The sequence below is a fragment of the Phlebotomus papatasi genome, chromosome 3 (genome assembly GCF_024763615.1).
Source record: "Phlebotomus papatasi isolate M1 chromosome 3, Ppap_2.1, whole genome shotgun sequence".
Classification (NCBI taxonomy): Eukaryota; Metazoa; Arthropoda; class Insecta; order Diptera; family Psychodidae; genus Phlebotomus; species Phlebotomus papatasi.
The window spans coordinates 34,488,713-34,505,196 of record NC_077224.1 but is presented as its reverse complement, the minus strand read 5'-3'; the positions used below and the strand labels follow the sequence as shown (position 1 = coordinate 34,505,196).

Here is a 16,484-nt window from a genome sequence, read left to right as displayed (position 1 = left end):
GTATTAAGAATGATTTTAGAGTAAATAAAGACGGTAAACTCTTTACAAGGCTCCAAGCAACACTCTTTCAGAAGAAAGAATAAAAAAATCAATTTGTATTTAAAATATTACATTTCAAACTTGAGACATTGAAGTTTGCATGTAACTATGGCGAAATTTGGCACACATCCCCTATAGCAATTTAAAACGTGCTTTCACCCAAACCATTTTCGTCATATGTTCGACGATGCATGATATGATGTAAACAAGAATTTGATTTGATAACTTGACGCAATTGAAGATTTTCCAGGAAAATCTTATTTATTTAAGCAAAGCTTCATTTGCCATGATAAATGAAATGTTTTTTTTCTTTTCGAAATGTCGTTTGAACGGAATATCAATAGGTAGTATTCGTTTATCGAGCCAATTTCTAAAAGGTAATTTTGTGACTATTCTCAAAAATGCTGGGGCAAATAGTACCAGTACCAGACATGGGGTATTATCATATTTTGATTCGCTTCATTACGGGCTTCCGTAAATTTGAAAGAATACCTAGAGGACATATTTTCATAGAAAATTTATTCATCTACACCTTTGTAAAACACCGTTTTCTCTGCGAAAAAAAGTAAGAAAGCGAGAAAAGCGCTTTTCAAGCTATTTTAGAAAAAAAAAACACACGAAAGACTGCAAATCGTTTGACCAATGCAAATGACAAGCTGCGAGACATGATAATGACGTTTCTTTTCGCCGTGAGACATCAGAAATTGCTTCGCTTTTTTGTTACATTTTGCTCTATACCTTTTGTTACTTTTTACCCCAAGTGGCCATTTTTAAATAAAAGGATTTCTGGAGAAAAGAACTTTTGTGAAATTCCAAAATAGATAGCGGATTCATATTCAAAAAATCCAAATTATTTAGAAAATATTCATCAGTGCATCAATTTTGGGAAATACGTAGGTAATAATTCGTCGGTTGCGTCTACCTCTGTCGTATCTGCATTTCTTTTGTGTCAGCATTTGACGCAAGAGGGTACATCTGTATTGTAGCTTGCACCAAATGCAGATACAAAACAAATACAGATACGACAGAGGTAGCCGCAATCGACGAATTGTTATCTTCTGCAAGAAAAATGTTTCAAAAATAGGGCTAGAAATTTCGATATTTTTTATTTTCTAAATTCCTTGTTCGAATTCTAAGAAACTTACGACATTGAAGAAGGTCTATGGAGGCTATATATAGAAAAAAATTTGAGCCGCTACCTTTTTTACCTTTTGGAAGATATTTAATTTTGAATTTTTCGATTTGTGACTTTTTGCCCCAGTCACCGTTATTTATATTTTCTGTAAGCCAAATATTCCAAAAATAGGGCTCAAAATTTCATTATTTTTTATTTTACATAATCCTTCCTCGAATCCCTTGATACTTTGTAAGTTTAAGAAGGTTCATGAAGGCTTTCTATAATAAAAATTTCAAGCCTCAGTCTCTTTTATTTTAGAAAATAGTGAATATTGAAATTTTCGTTTTGACAAATTTTACCCCAGTCTCCCCTATTTGGTAAGTAAAAAAAATCAATTTTAGTAAGATAAATAGTTCATTTTGGTGAGCAAAATGTGAAAATGATTAATAACATCTTATAATTTTGCTTTTGTCAAGAATATTTCACCACCACTTTTACGTTTACCAAATTATTTACCAATCTACTGCAGCCATTGTTAAGTAATCCCATCTAAATCTATCAATTGCTATAACAGGAAAAAAATTTTAAAACCAAGTTAAAAACACCACATTTTGTATAATTTTGAACAGCATCAGTGGATTACACCACACATCAACTTTCCAAATTTTAATAGTGTTTATTGAGCACATGCATATTCAATCAACAGTAAAATAAATTAAAATGAGAACTTATTTTCAGTACGATGATGTTATGTTTAAATTCAATCTCGGTTTTCCTATAAATATGTATTACATTCAAATTATATTTACATTCTATCCGATACCATCAACTCAAATAGTAAATCAATTCGAAGTTGGAGATACTTATGAAAAGATGCTGCATTCAATTACTAAAATATAAAATGCACTGCACTGTGAACTTGCAGATATGGATAACAGGAAAATCTCTCATGATTCACATCTGTAACATGGTACAGTACATATAACAGCAAATTAGTTACAGACTATCAGATACTGCTAACATGCATACAAATTGTACTTTATACTTTAATACGCTTTATTTAAGCTCTAATTGTTTCTATGTGCACGTGTGCTTAATACAGAATGTCATCTCCTTCAAAAGCTTTTACTTTTGATATTGCATGGACATGGAGAGCTTTTTTAAAATGATAAATAGGTAATTAGCCATTCAACTAAAAATTTTATTCACATTGTTGGTCTTAATTGAATTTATTTTACAATGTGCATTCTGCGTTTTTTTTTTTAAATCTTTTAATACTAAATATATGTTATTTGGCGAAAAACAAGAAAAAAAGTGTTTTGAGTTTGAAACCCATATCTGCAAAAATTCAATGAATTTAAAGTACTCAACATGAATATGTAAAAAAAAATTAAGGGATTATAAATATACACACTACACTCCACCAAATTATTTGCATTTTAATAAAAAATCGCATATTTATTAAATATGCATAAGCTTATTTAAATATTGTCTATTGGAATTAAAGCGATTAGGAGGACACATCCAGTAGATTATTTAACATCGACGAAAAAGATCATTTGATCGGGAAATGAATGGTCTGTAAATATACATGGGTTGCAAAGCGTCCCAGGCTTTGCGAAATGCTCGAACTCGTGACTTAGATGCTATACTGCAAAAGTACTTTAGCATCATTTGCCGTTTACGGGTTCTCAATCGATTTAAACCGAATCATAAATCTCTCAAAACATCCCCCAAAATAGTTTTAAAAGAAATTTGTTTTTTAGAAGAATTTCCATGACACACGTAAGCACGTAGTACACAGTAAAAAAATTAATACTATTATAGTGTGTAATCTTTCACACCACTATTATAGTGTTAAATTTGTAAAAAATGTTTAATTTAAAATTGTTTAATTTAAAGTTGTTGAATTTCAAGTTGTTGAATTTGGAGTTGTTGAATTTAAAAATTGTTGAATTTTTGTGTGTAAACTCAAAAATTGTTGAATTTTCATTTCATTTCGTTTATTTCAGTTTTTTTTGCCTTTTTGGATATTTGTAATGTTTTTTCCTGTACTTGGGATCCTCCCTAATGCGAGATAATTACATCTGATGCTCAGATCTTCGCGATATACTTATTATGCATATAAATATTTGATGTTCTATATAACTTTTGCCCAATGAAAAGCACCTCGACTGAAGTATATGTCTTAAATGGAAATTCAACAATTTTTACACAACTTTTGTTTAAAAATTCAACAACTTTGGTTGAAATACACAAGGCTTCACACAATAATAATGTGAAATATTATAATCAAACTATAATAGTGTTAATTTTTGATCATGTGACAAAAAATACCATAAAGTTGTGTATTTTTTCACACTATAGTAATGTGAAAAACTATAATCATACTATAATAGTGGTAATTTTTTAGAATTTTCAACAGTTTTAAATTACAAAATATTGTTGAAAATCTTTTATGACTATAATAGTGAGAAATTTTACATAGATCCTAATTAAATAATTAATTTATCCGATTTCACACTATTATAGTGTTAAAATTTTACACATTTTAAAATTAAACAACGTTGTTGAAAAATGTTCAACTATAATAGTGGTAATTTTCAATCACGTGACAATAAATTACCAAATTATTGTGCATTTTTTAAACATTTATAAATTAAACAACTAAAATGGTCGATTTTGCACTATTATAGTAGTAAAATTTTACACATTTTTTTACTGTGTACTCAAAGTAAATAGAAAAGAAACAATAAAAATTCAAGGAAAAACTCAGTGTTTTTCTAGATTCTTCGATCATTCTAGACTACAAAAAAAACTTAATGCATCAATTTAAATAAAATGGGAGAAAATATACTAATATTAGATAAATCGAAATTCTAAAACACTGAATTATTATCAATGTTTTGTGCAATAACTACGTTAATGCAACATAAAATCACGGATAATTTACTATTCAAATATTATAATCTAGAATTATTTAATTAAAAAGTATCATTTTATGCGAAAGTAATGGAGATTTAAATGTTACACTGAAAGTGTTTATCCCATTTGTTTGCTTTAACTACATATTTGGAATTAATTGGGTGGAAATTTCTTCCTTACGTTTTAATAAATAATATGACATGTATGTAGACAGAGATACCAGGAAATATTGTGCCACAAATTAAAGTTGTAGCACATGGAATGTCTGTGAAAGTTTATAGAATGTCATTGTAAAATTTGTTTGAAGTTTTGGATTAACTATTGGTATCAACAACTTATAGCATGCGGAAGGTTTATAGTTGAAAATTATTATTTCAAATTTCACTTTAATCAGTCAATGATAATTTTAAATGGAAACACCATGAAACCGCTTAGTTCATAGGGTGAAAATTGTTCAAATAAATTAGGATACTTTTACAAAACAAAATTAAATTGATTCTGTCGACAAATTGTAATTAATTGGGTTGATGCAATAAGCGATGCAGTTTATGTAATATTAAAATTTTAATGAGAAATTGTGTTTTAATGAGTTTTTGTGTGATTTCATTAAGGATTTGCAGTGAAATGCAGCACTTAATTTTCTTCATTTTTCATTTAAAATTGTCACAAAGATGAAAATTGAATCAAAGTTATATTTAACATTCTTGTAAAGTGTTCTTAAAATGTACAGTCGCTATTCGGATTCACGGTAAATTTGTCTCTTGAGATAAATAAAATAGAAAAGGAATGCTATAATTCTGTCAGGATGTGAAATCTCAAGAGCCACGTAAACAACTTCTCTATGGGCTATCCGAACCGGAAATGTCCTTAATACGACAAAGTTCTTTATTGATTGCCACTATGCAGACTGATGATTTTTCTCATTTTCCTTTGCCCACGATAATTGTCGAAAGACATTCAATTTTCGTATTAACTGGTTGTACTTGAGAGACTTTTGCTCTGTAATGGCAGAAAAGGGGTTGGGCTTTAGGGTATTCCTCATCCATCCCCAAAGAAAGAGGAAGCCTCTGTAATAAATGATACTGAAAGTGGGTCAATTGTTCATCGTTTCTTTGTAATAAAAGACTGAACGGAAATTTGGACACGAGACTATTAATTAACTATACAACAAAATGTGAAGAAGTTTTTTAAATATAATAAAATCTGAACATTGTAGCAGAATAATCTGAATTTACCCACTGAAAGATGTCTAATATACCTGTACATGCTCACTTCTCTCAATAATCACAAACAAAGTAAAATATTCAAAGTTTTACAAGTATAAACGTCAGTAGGATATTCTTTAAACCCATGTCAAAAAACCTATCAAAAATATTTCCAATGGAATTTAAAAAGAATTTTTCAATTTGAATGAAAAATCACACTTCAATATAAATATGACATTGACAATCAATTGACACGAATGTAGCACCTTGTCAATAAAACATAAATTTTGTCAGTTACTTTCAGTTTAATGCGCATATAAATTTGGTAAAAATTATACAAAAAGTCTATTTAATGCTTTCTAGGTCAATTTAAAAATTATTTCAAATTTCTCATTGCTATATACAACGTCTTTTTATAACTATAAAGTCTTTTTGATACTGAATTCTTTTGTATGTGAATAAAGGAATGTGGGGTATTGCGTGAAACTGGAGCTGTGTTATATCGTTGTTTTGTTGAAAGAATAAAAATGAGATAAAATAGGATAAAATTATACAAAACACAAAACTATTATGCTTGGGTAGTTTAATTTTGGCATGAGGTATTTGAAAAATGCGGAATTTCACCTAAATATTAAAGTACTTTAGTACGATTTTCATAATCACAGCGCAGCTATTATGGTTATGTCGTTCAGTAAGAAATCTACGATTGAGCTCATTTCCTGAAGGTAGATATTTGATACATTCCTAAATCTAATAACGATAACGTTAAAGTGCATTCAATCGATCATTAAATTATTTTTTACTGGTTTTAGAAATATTCTATTATGCGCGTACAAAGCTATAGCTTTTTCCAGGGGCATGACATTTCCTATGTTGCACATATATTTCTAGCGAGCCGACAAAACTTTTGAGTTTATTAACTGTTTTTTCTGTTATTGTAGAATTAATTAGCAAAAAATACTAATACGAAATAAAAGCCAATTTAATAACGAAGAGGCAACCGAAAACCCTAAATTGGCAATCTACGTATTTTTGAAGATATCTCGTGAAATGTATACAAAAACAGGGAAAAAATTACACTAAAGCCGGTCGCATTTTTCAGAGCTGTCACCCCCCTGGCTTTTTCAAAAGCGATCAAATACAAAAATGGAATTTATAAGTCAAAACAAAACATTGTGAGAATTGATTTTAGTGTTAATCTTCAACGTGCTATTAACACTAAACCTACCGACCTTTTTTAGTCATTTTTCCTAGCGCGCTCGGTCACATCACATACCGCGGTAGAGTGCTCAACAAATTTTTCTTGGAAAAGAGGAAGAAATTAAAATTTAAGTACTGAAAAATATATTCCATGCATATTTTAAGAAATTCATAAATTTTGATAGCGACATTGTAACGTTTAAATATGCGTTAAAGATTAAAAAGTTTTTAAATCAGTCAATTTTACCGGGCCGTCTTGATAGATTTAGTGTTAAGAAAATTAGAGTAAAGAAATTGCATAATAAGGAGTCTCTCGTGGTCCATTTGGTGAGAACTTTTGGTTCTTGGAATCTTCTGGCTCAACTGACACAAAAGGAGACAAGTTCAGCAATAAAATATTCCTAATTCTCTACCAATATTTCTTATGTTGATTTGTGCATTTAAACTTTAAACACACTTTTTGGTCTTTCGAGCCAGATAACATTCTTTGCAATTTTAAGTTCTCGAACTCCACTAGAGATCAGTTTCCAAGTTTCCACAATCCAATTTTTTTTTCAATTTCTCACCACCTTGGCCTCCAAACGGTACGAAATACTTACTTCCGGTCTTCGATGACATCACCACACTGAGAGAAAACCGAAAAGTTAAAATAACATTCTGGAAATGTCTATTTTACATTGCAGTATTGATACGAAATCGGTGTAAATATTACCCTTTTTAGGTGTATTAGGGGTTAAATTAACCGTTTTTCATGTTAATTTTCCCCTAAAAAAGGTGTAAAATTAACATTAAAAAATGTTGATATATTTTTACACCTAAAAATGTTAAAGTTGTGAGAAAAAAAAGTTAATCGCATCAACGTTTTTTTTTTCAATGCACAAGCCAACATTCTCTAGCAAATCAAATCAGCCCCACTCCTTCCATCCCCTTCAAAAACACGTGTTTTCGACTTATCTCAAAATTGGGCCAAGTGATATAGTTCGTTTTCGGTCATTTGGGGTACTCTATCAGAAAACTTCGTCATTCGACACCTATCACCGGAAAATCGCCATCTTGGATCATTCAACTACCCTGGAGGGCCTATTTTTTAATGGATTTAAATTTGGATTTTTTTGAAAGATCTTATAATTCTAAACCCGACTGCATCGGTCACAATCAGTAATGAATCGGTACAGTAACGGTAATAGCTCTATCTTAAGAATACATTTTTCGCATTTTTCAGTCTTCTGATCCTTATAAAATTGCAATGGTCAGAGAAATCGACTTTCGGTTTTTGATGACCTTCTTAAAATGACAAAGGCTCCTAATTAATCTCTTTCTTCCCTCTCCCCTTCTTGCGTTTCCTTCCCCTAAAATACGTCAAAAATGAGATTTTTTGTAATTTGTCTCAAAATTGACCATGGCGATTTTGATCGTTTTCGGATAAGTTTTAGAGGTAGTCCAGTTGAATATTTCGATGACGACACCTATTATCGGAAAAATCGTCATCTTGAATTATTCAAAATCAAATAGCTCAATTTTAACTAGGTTTGGTCAAATAAATTAATTAAAATGTTAATGATTTTTTAAGTACCTTCTTTTTAAAGAATTTTTAAATTATAGTTGGTTTTATGATGATTTATAGACAAATTTAAATCGATATTAATCTTAGATTATCCTAAAAAAAATGCATAAAAGAATATAAGGCCGAGCTTCTTCTCGGGAATTTTCTAAACGATGAACTGGCGCAATTGACTTTAGACGGATGTCTCCGGTGATTGACAGTGAAAATGTTAGTCACCCTAAGATGAAAACACTTTTTTGGGTTTGCCCAGAGCTTTCGATCCTGATGAGGATCTTCTTCAGTGGCTTCAGTGGCAAATAAAAAAATTAATGCCATTCCAGCCACTGAAGAAGATCCCCATTACGATCGGAAGATCTGGGCAAAACCAAAAAAGTGTTTTCATTTTAGAGTGACTAACATTTTTACTGGCAATCACCGGAGACATTCTTCTCGGGAGTTCGAACAACTCGCAAAGCCCCGGACGCTTTCCACCCTTATTCCCATTGTGACTTAAAACTATCTAATAAAAGGGACAGATAATCCTAACCGGCTTATGTAGGTGAGATTCTTAACGTGAGCTAACTCGGAGTGCATGCAAATTCGATTTAGAGCTGAAATTGTGAGTCGCCATTCAGTTATCTTGAATCAAATTCGTGAAATTATACAAATTTTGTATTTAAACCAAAATATCAAGGATTTGGATGAACTGGCACAAAAGTGATATATGGGTGAAATGTAGACCAGAATGTACTCTATAATTTTCCTATAGAACATGATCTCATCGATTACTCAGAAGCCAAGATAAGCGAGGTTTTTTGTTTCTTAACTTGTTTTTTCATCCAGAGTGCCCCAAGTGTTCATTTGTTGAACTTCAACTAAATCAAAGAATTGTTGTATTTTGCGGGACTTTCCATTTAAACCCCTATTTTAAGTGTCTTGGTGGAGTAGAGGCAGTCAAATTGGCATCTGAGTGATTTCAAAGCGTTATTATTGGAAAAATAAATTTTTTCACACTTAAACGGCAAAATCGGAGTGATAGCGTAGTCTGAGCGGAAAATGATGTATGGACGAAATGTAGAGACAAATGTGCTCTACAATTATGTTGAAGTAATCATCAAAATCGGTTCAGCGACAGTCGAGATAATTGAGGTTATGTGATATTGAAATTGGTTTTTCGACTGTGGCGCCCCTGGTGTTGATCCCACGACGTTCAAATATTCTAGAAAGTTGTAGCATTTGGTGAGATCTTTCGTTTAAGCCCTCATTCATCAAAATCGGTCACATAGAACCGGAGATATGATTTTTTGAATTTCGTGAACTTTGACCCCTCATATCTCCGGTTCTGTTTTAACCACAGCGCGCATACGCACCATTTTGGAAACGTCCTAGACTGGACTACAACATACTAAAATTTCATTAACTTGCACAATGCCGTTTTTGAGAAAAGTGACTTTGAATTTCGATGAATTTTGACGCTATCACAGCGCCACCTGTGGTGACTTTTTGAACTTCCATCTGAAAGTGCTCATCGATACGAAACCAAAAAGGTAAAATTTAGGTCGCTATGTTAATTAGAACCGGAGATAGAGGCCGGTCAATGTTCGAACTTTGACCCCTTATAGCTCGGGTCAGGGGTTATGGATCGACTTAAGGTTTTTTTTGTTTGATAGGTATAATCAACGGCTACAACATACTAAATTTTCAGCCCGATGCACAATGGAATTTTTGAGTTATTTAACTTTTAAGATTTAAAAATTTTCTTTTTAAAAAAAGCGCCCCTAGCGGTGGTTTTATGAACTTGCGATGTTAGAAGGAGAAATGGCATTTCACGAGAGCTTTCCAAAAAGCCTTCATTTTTTAAATTCTGACAATTAGAACCGGAGTTATGGCCATTTTAAGAAATTTTTTTGGACCCTTATAGCTCGGGTCAGGGGGGTCGGGGGACCTTAAGTTTGGTATTGATGGAAAGCTCTAAGGCCCAGCTATAACATACTAAAATTTGAGTCCGCTGAATGCCATAGGGGCGGAGCTATTGAGAAAACAAAAAAAGGGGGGTCTTCAAAATGGCGGAAGGAGGGGTGGGGGGTGGGGGGTCTATGCACCAAGTTGCAATTTTCACCCGATATATAACCTTTGCCGAAAACCGCAAGTCGATATCTTTTTTAGTTTAGGAGCTATTAAGCTCCAAAGAGCGGCCGGCCGGCCGGCCGGCCGGGAACGTAACTTAGCCACATATATATTCGGAATCAGGAAGTGGCGAAACACATTTTGGCCAAATTTGAGGTCGATCGGACGACATGAAATTTTGTTAGGATTATAGTAGGTGAGATTGTTAAGAATCTCACCTAATATATTGCCATATTGGTCAGACTCATTAAAAGAATAGTTATGATAAAAATATGAAGTGCTTGAAAATAAAGTTTGTGCGAAGCCTGGAAGCCTTCTCAAAAGCTAATAATATGGCACTTCAACCGAATTTACAGTAAAAGAATCCTAATTTTCACAAGCTCAAGTAATGTTAACAGCTTTCAAAAAATATGTGTTTTATATATTTACAAAAAATATATACTACCCCAAGGTGTTTACATTCACATTTCACCTCCCTATAAGGTGAATCACTAAATGCATTTTTTAGGTTATGGGTCAAATTTCTTCCGAAACACATTCCGAAGAATAAGAAGAAGAATGAAAAAACATCATTTGACAATTCCGAATGATTACTGTGATTCTCTTATTTTCACAGCTATTGTAATCGACCGATTTGATCAATTGTCTTTGTTAATAGTACGGAATATTTCTGATTTCATAAAATTACCTTCATTAAACACAATTCTCAACAAAAACAACATTTTTTAAGCAACTTATACTACAGTGCGACTCTGATACTTTTCTGTATCGTAAAAGTGCTGGATTATTTTTGCTGTAAGTGTGTCGTTTGGTCACAAAATGATTGCACCCAGGATTGTTTTGAGACACTTCGGAAGAAATTTACAGGTAATTAGAGGATTTGCTTCGAATGCTGCAACAGAAAAGACTTCCCTGTATGACGGATCAGTGTGTAAAATGATAAAATTGAGGGGATTCCTACTGTTTGTTCAGTGTGAAGATTTTGGTATTGTTGCATTACGCAAATACTACAGGAGGACACAGACATCGATCTTCGATGCCTTCTACATGCTTCAGACCTAGGTCAAAGGAAGTGCTGCCATTGAGTGTTTGGAATTCATCAGTACAGCAGACATTGCACATTTGCGACATGTTAGTAGGAACGTGCTATTTTTTAATAATAAGAATCATAGAAGTAGAGCTCCCACGGGTTGGATTTCCAAATTTGATCAGCAAATATATAACCAGCAAATAATTCGAGTTGATCAGTAAAAAATAAAAAAAATTATCAGCAAAAAAATTAAAAATGGTCAGTAAAAAGAAGATATGGTTAGTAAAAAATTAAAAATGAGCAGCAGAAAAAAATTAAAAATGAGCAGTAAAAAATTAAAAGTGGTCAGCAAAAAATTAAATATGATCAGTAGAAATATTCGTATTGATCAGTGAAATATTAAAAAGTGGTCAGAAAAAAAATAAAAAGGAGCAGTAAAAAATAAAAATTAATCAGCAAACAATTAAAAGAGGTCAGTGAAAAATTAAAAGTGGTCAGTAAAAAATAAAAATCGGTCAGTAAAAAATTAAAAGTGAACAGAAAGAATCTAAAAGTGATCAGTAAAAAATACAAATTGATCAGTAAAAAATTAAAAATGAGCAGTAAAAGATAAAAATTGGTCAGTAAAATATTAAAAGTGAACAGTAAAAAATTGAATGTGGTCAGTAGAAAATTAAAAGTGGTCAATAAAACATTAAATGTGGTCAGTAAATAATTAAAAGTGGCCAGTAAAAATTTAAGAGTGAGTGATCAGTAAGAAATTAAAATTGGTCAGTAAAAAAATAAAATCGGTCAGTAAAAATATAAATTGGTCAGCAAAGAATAAAAAGCCAGTGATAATCCTAAATCAGCTTATAGAGGTGCATTTCCTTCGAGATCGGAAATCTTCTTTTTCTTCCATTTTTTTTACACTTGTTTTTCCCAGTTTTTTCTTTGGAATCTTTGTCTTTGGTAACTTTTGTTTCTTGAAAACTTTGTCTTTGGAAATCTTGTCTTTCATACATTTTTTACAATTTTCATAAATTTTGTCTGTAACATTTCGTCTGTGCACAAGCATATTTTATAACTTTCCAAAAATTTCCCTTTTGTCAAAAAATTTTCATTTGCCCCAAAGGACGAAACTAAAAACCTCCCAAAAACAAGAAAATTTCGTTTTGTCCCAAAGGATGAAACTAAAAATTTCCCAAAACACAGAAAATTTTCCTTTGGCCAAAATGACGAAATTAAAAATTTCGCAAAACAGAAAATTTCCCTTTGCCCCGACAGACGATACTGATTACTTCCCAAAATACAGAAAATTTCCCTTTGCCCCAAAGGACGAAACTAAAAACCTCCTAAAAAACAGAAAATTTCCCTTTATCTCGACAGCCGATACTGTTAACTTCCCAAAACACCCTTGTCCCAAAAGACGAAACTAAAAATTTCCCAAAATACAGAAAATTTCCCTTTGCCCCAAAGGACGAAACAAAAATTTTCCAAAACACAGAAAATTTCCCTTTGCCCTGAAGGGAAATTTTCAACTTTTTTATTTTTCACTCATCACTTTTTATTTTCTACTGATCAAATTTTATTTTTTACTGCTCATTTTTAATTTTTTACTGAGCATTTTTAATTTTTTACTGACCACTTTTTATTTTCTATTGATAACATTTTATTTTCTACTGATCAATTTTTCTTTTTTATTGATTATTTTTAGTTTTTTACTCGCCACTTTTTATTTTTTACTAAGCACATTTTATATTAACTGCTAATTTTTAACTTTTTACTGACTACTTTTTATTTTCCACTGACCACTTTGTTTTCTACTGATCACTTTTGATTTTCTACTGATCAAATCTTATTTTTTTTATTGCTCAATTTTAATCTTTTTAGTGACCATATTTTATTTTTCACTGATGGCTTAATTTTTTGCTGACCACTTTTTATTTTCTACTGACCACTTTTGATTTTTGCTGATCAAACTACTGCAGACCAACAGGAAGATGATTAACAAAAATATCGAGATGTCTGCAAGTGCAAGTGTATGTAGAGACAACTGATATGTACAATAAATGTGAAGAAGAAAGAAATAAAGTCGTTCATATCTTTAAATTATCTTCTTTTATTTAACTTCGACTTTCGACTCTTTTAAAGTTCAAGGTAATTTTTCCCTCGTCTTCGTACGCGTTCACCCAAATCTCGAAATCCTATTTTCCTAACGACCCCCTTGACTTTCTTCAAATTTTTTTTCTCGCGAAACTTAAAATCATTAAATGTGTTTAATTTTAGACTAGAGTATGTGTGATACGAATATCTTTTATTTTTTATCCATAAATTTGTACCCAGTTTGTATACAAATCAAAAATGAAGGGAGAATCACACCACGCATAAGCTATAGCAACCTTACTCTGAATTTTTATTTGGCGCCATCCGAAATTTCGGATCCCGCCAAACCCGAGTAGCCATTTTGATGACGTAGATAGTCTCACTGTGACGTCGCTGATTTTAGTGATTCACCTTATAGGGAAGTGAAGTGAGAATGTAAACATCTTGATACTACCCCTCCCTAAACAATTTAATTTTAGGACATAAGCCTGAAATAAATTTCCAGAAATAAATTTTACTCGTTATTCTCTTTGCTTCAAAAATGTTCAGATTCCCATTTGCTGCACGCTTTATGATTTAATCCATTCCCTTTCTGTGAATTGTGTTAAAAAAGTAAAATGGCTTTTGTAACTCTCAACCCCCAAAAACTAAACCGAAAGCCCCAAAATTCTCCAAGGGTAGAAAAGTGTTTTAGCATTTAGCTATAAATTTCTCCATATACTGCGTGTATGTGGGTTTGAAACTAGAAAATGTGAAAACCATAAAATATGTGAAGACAATTTGTAGTTCATATTCTCTTCACACCTTTATGCTGGGGAACAGATAAATTGTGTTTTAAAAGATGATGGAAGTCATTGCGTGAAATTTAGCACGTGCCTCTTGAGAAAGTGGTATATCGAGTAGGAAATAGAAAAAGTAGGACACTTCAACGGGTTTTTCCTCTTAGGCCTGTCATCATGGTCTGTTGGAATGTCTCATGATGGGGAAGGATAATGTTTTTTCGTGTTGATACTTTTTGGCAGTGAAGGAAGATTGATTGATTCTCCAAAGTATTTGGACACTCTCAAGAGACCAATTAAGTTTTGCGGACACTTTGAGAAATGTTTCCGACCTTTCCGAGAAGAAAAGATTACAACTATGATAGCGGAAGATTTGTATAATAATCGCATACTTCATAACATGTGTCACAAATCTTATCCATCATATTAACTTACTAAACAAACATTTGATAACGCCACCCAGTAATTTGGGTTATCCCTTTTCAGGATCACACCCATATTATTATATGACAAATTTTGATTTAGGAAATTGTTAACATATACAATATTCTAATAGTTCCTTAATATATTTAATACTCATCTAAACAATTGAATACCAATTAATGTCTTAACACGAATATCTAGTCATAGAGATTTAGAATCTGAAGAAATATACCCAAGAAACAAAATAGCTGCCTTATAGAACCAAGTATTAGACAAGTCTTTTAGTGCACTTTTAAAAGACTTAAGCTGGATTCACATGATGAAAGATTGCATAAGAAATTTTATTTCGTAGTTCCTAATTTAATTCCCAACTGTTCCCATTCGCGTTTAAATCCAGCGCGCGCGAAAGAATCAGTTGTCAAATCAGCTGTGCGGCGTGTCAAACATTTGTTTGTTGTTTGCGAGTGAAAATTTATGAAGAAATGTGGAAAATACGAGCCACAAAGTATTTGAGATGTGCTCTCTCCCGTGATATCAGTGTTGAGGGCGTGTTTGGTGTGACACGGAAGGATTTTCAACCCTCACTTGGAGAAACAGCAGCAGCAAATTGAAGAAATACTCTGCCACTCTACACCAGAGATGATGTCTCTGGTGGGAGGGATGTGAGGAGTCAAGGATCTCCAGAATCCGAGAAATCTTGTGAGGAAACTTCTGCAGTTTTAAGGCATCTCATCTTCTCCAAGAACCCTGCCACACTGCGCTAAAGATGTGCTGGAACGAGGATGTATCCGGAGGATCTTGAGAGATCAGATGGCAAGGGATCTTCTGTGGCTTTGGCATCCCATCAGGACATTTTCTTCAAATACCTGGACTGCAGGATCCTGGGAAAATATCAATTGTGATAAACAAGTAAGATATTACAATCATTATTTTAAAAATGGAAAGCCAGAAAAAATAGATCCAAGGGGCTAATAATTTGTTGGATGTGGTGTACAAAAAATGTTGAAGGTCTTTCGTATAAAAATTGTGGAAGTGCTAAAGAATTATCAAGAGAAATAGTGTACACATTATTTCGCCTGAAATTTTGAGACATCTAAGCGTTAGGGGGTTTCTCAATCAGAAAAATAATACTGCAGTTTTGGACAATGGCAATATAAAAACGGTTTCAATTATTTAGTAGTTTGCGAAAAACACATGAGCAAAGTTTGAGGGTTTACCAACCAGAAAAAATCTCAAATAAAAATTTAAAAAATATAAAATATAATTCATTAATATTTTCACAATAATATTGACATAAATTAATTCTCTAGACTTCTTCTTAATCTTTATTTCACGTTTTCTTCTGTATCGCTATAATATGTACACATTCTCTAGTTTTTTCCAATTACACAATAATAAATAAAGGAATTTTCTGGCTTTTCTTTGTCATTATGTTATAAAAAGAAAATATATCGATATATTTAAAAATTGCTGTTTTTTTTTGCAGGAAAGCGGAACCAGAAGTGACAACGAATTGCAGTACAAAAAAACAACGAATAAAAAATTATGTTCTTGAAATTTTATTTATTTAAATAAATTTTTCAACTTATGTTTTTTTTTTATTATTTAAAAAATATGTCATCAGGTGAAATTGAAGTACAACACAGAAAGAAAAATTTCAATTGAGAAAATGATTTCTAAAATGAATGTTATTGCAGGTAAGAGCAGATTTATTTTTTTGTACTTATTTTTAGGAATTATTAGTTCTAAAACCACAAATCGATTCTAAATCTTAATATCCCCCAGTAGAGCTTGAAAAATTCAAAAACCTATTTGAAGATCCAGATAAGAGGCTTTCTTACTTCTTAATACTTTCGCAAGGTGTCTGAATTTACATCCTCTTCGAATTTCAAAGTGCTCAAGTGTCAAAATGTGACGGACTTCATATTGTTAGTGAGGCAAAAAAAAACAAAACAGCGATGCTTACTGTTTTTGTTCCATTAGTTAATCATTCTATAATCACTCAGTAACT

General features: G+C 31.9%; 1 long non-coding RNA gene across 1 annotated transcript; it reads left to right on the top strand.

Annotated features, from left to right (window-relative positions):
- The first annotated feature begins 14,900 nt into the window (after positions 1-14,900).
- LOC129805398 (uncharacterized) lies at positions 14,901-16,061 on the top strand. The gene is made up of 2 exons (XR_008752091.1): positions 14,901-15,382; positions 15,960-16,061. It is a non-coding gene; the product is annotated as an uncharacterized LOC129805398 (long non-coding RNA).
- The last annotated feature ends 423 nt before the right edge of the window (positions 16,062-16,484 follow it).